We start from the raw sequence: 2394 nt of genomic DNA, 5'->3' as shown, positions 1-2394 counted from the left end.
AACAAAAATGGATTTATAGAGTGGGTAGCTCTGTAAGTGGTCGTAATGATGATATACCCTGGACCTGTCTCCTGAATCTGTAGGGGAGACCATATACATCATTATTCTACATACAAATCCATCGCTCTCTCTTGAGTACTAGCTTACTCCCTTGAACTGCCTCAATTGGTTAAGAAACGCCAGGATTTTTCTTTCCCTATCCCCGTGTTTTGAATATCCTCATCCTCACATTATATATAGGGGATTACATTGTATGTATGTAGGATAGGAACTTGGACAGGGTTTTTATGTCTACCCCAGCATTTACTGGCAGCAATCAGGCCAAATTGTTATTTCGCCCCATTACGTGAGGCCACAGTAAGTTACATTCATTCACGTTATATTTAACCGGTAACCGGTTTTGGGGTTTAATAATTTAAAACTTTTAAAATAAATTTCTATAACTAATTTGCATAGAGCAACTGCACAGGGGTCTCGAACCTGGATCCTTGCTTGTAGCTATAGAAAGGGAATATATTTGTTCATTTGGCCCCTCGCGGTCTAGTGTTTCCGCCCTGTAGCGTCACGCACGTTGGACCAGGTGGTCTGACGCACGTAGAGAGGCCTTCACAGCGTTTGCCTCATAATCATGGAGGAAACACCACCGGAGTTCTCTACACGGCGGAGCAGGAGTCATCACTCGTAGGCGGACGGCTGCCCTTGAAAGCAGTAAAGGGGTCTCTCAGAGGGGGTTGAGTGGCGAAGGAGTACATAACCAATAGATTTAAACTCCTTCAATTTAATACAAATTTAAAGGGCCTTATCGCTGAAGGTAGCGTTACTCAGACCCGGGCAGGTTGGCGGTGTAAGCATCGATATATATAAAGGTCTAGACTTTAGATTCAGACTTTTTGAGTGAAACATCATGAACCGGCATAAAGATATAATTTGAGAGAGTAAGAGAGAACTCCTCTTTATGATTATTACACTTGAGACGCTCCTAACATCGATAGATACGTCCCAACCAATTTACTGAATTCCAGCTAATTTTAGATTATTACAGAGTGCGTTTTGAAGCAAGAGTTTAACACATTCCCTGTGCTATCATGCCGTATTTCATTGTGGTTCATTCTTTGTTTCTAGAGAGTGCGTGTGGGCGGCTGTCCTTACTCCCCCGCCAGTTCGAGTTTATCATTTCAATAAACTCGGTAAGTAATTGTGTTGATGACCATTTTGGTTGTTGTGGTGTCTTTTTGAGCAACAAAAAAATTCTTTATTGGATACAAAAATACTCCCCGACTTGCTTTATTAAGGGAGTTGACACTTGACCATAATATTCCATGGTTCAGTTGTTTTTATTAAGCTACCACCTATATCCCGACGGGGAATAGATTGGGGAAGCTTGTGTGGGGGCTTGTTTGTGTGAGAGTGGGGGTTGATCACGATTGTTAATTCACTAGGTGAGGGTGTATTTTTACATTTCATCTACGTTTTTTACTTTTGTCATTTGTTTAGGTTCCTCCCTAAAGGTGAGAGACCTCATTGGAGGTAATACTTCCCTATACTTCCCAATTTGGGATTAGGAAGAAATATTTAAATTTAAATTGGGAAACAACAGTGGTGAGAAGTCCTGAAGAAAGCCGGGTTATCATTTTCTTATTACTGGCTGAAACATGTCGACACCTATGCAGAGTGGGGGGGTTGGAATCTCATTATAAGCTCTCCATACCCATCACCCACGAGTTTTAGAAATCCAAAACTGGGCACCTAATATTAAAATTGGATCAAGGTAGTCCTAGTCTTGGTTTTTAATCACTACCTTTCACTTGTTCTGCACTTTCAAACTCACCGTTAGTCCTCACAAAATACTTTTTGTTTTGTATATGTTGTTTGTTTCCCCTTCCCTATTGCTCCACCTCCCAGCGTTGGGTTGACGCGGTGGTGTAGAAGCAGCCCTATGATGAAGCATGACACAGCTCGCTGTGTGTGAGGGCAGTTTTACAATTTTGGTGTATTCCCGTCTCACTTTTTCGGTCTCCACATAACATATTCTTATTTTATCTCTCTTCATTTTGTGATTTCATTCTCTGAGCGGGAGGTCGAAGAGGGATATACCTCTCACCCCTCTGTAGTTCTAGTGTTTTTCCATCATTTACAGAAACCTGGTTTTCGTGTTACAAGCTATTGTGCATATGGCACTCAGTGCTTCCACGGCTGCCCGACACATGCATCAGTGTTTCTAACAGACAAGGCGTCTTGAGAGGTAATCATGGTCTCTATACTAGTTGGTTTGGCTCTATAACAGTTTGTCTGTCTATGGTCAGTTTTTCCAAAGTACGCGGAGAGGTGTTTTTACTTCCTGCAGCTTTGTCAGCATTCTGAGTTCAGAACAATTGGTCGACAGCGTAGATTGAT

The 2394-nt window shown here is 41.9% G+C and overlaps 1 long non-coding RNA gene across 1 annotated transcript; it reads left to right on the top strand.

The window, feature by feature from the left end:
• The first annotated feature begins 551 nt into the window (after nucleotides 1-551).
• Nucleotides 552-1928, top strand: LOC146772826 (uncharacterized). Its single transcript, XR_014972332.1, has 3 exons — nucleotides 552-681; nucleotides 1123-1187; nucleotides 1495-1928. It is a non-coding gene; the product is annotated as an uncharacterized LOC146772826 (long non-coding RNA).
• Nucleotides 1929-2394: the final 466 nt, after the last annotated feature.

Source organism: Triturus cristatus, chromosome 12 (genome assembly GCF_964204655.1).
Source record: "Triturus cristatus chromosome 12, aTriCri1.1, whole genome shotgun sequence".
Taxonomy (NCBI): Eukaryota; Metazoa; Chordata; class Amphibia; order Caudata; family Salamandridae; genus Triturus; species Triturus cristatus.
Note: the sequence above shows the minus strand (reverse complement) of the source record. Positions and strands in the feature narration are given on the sequence as shown.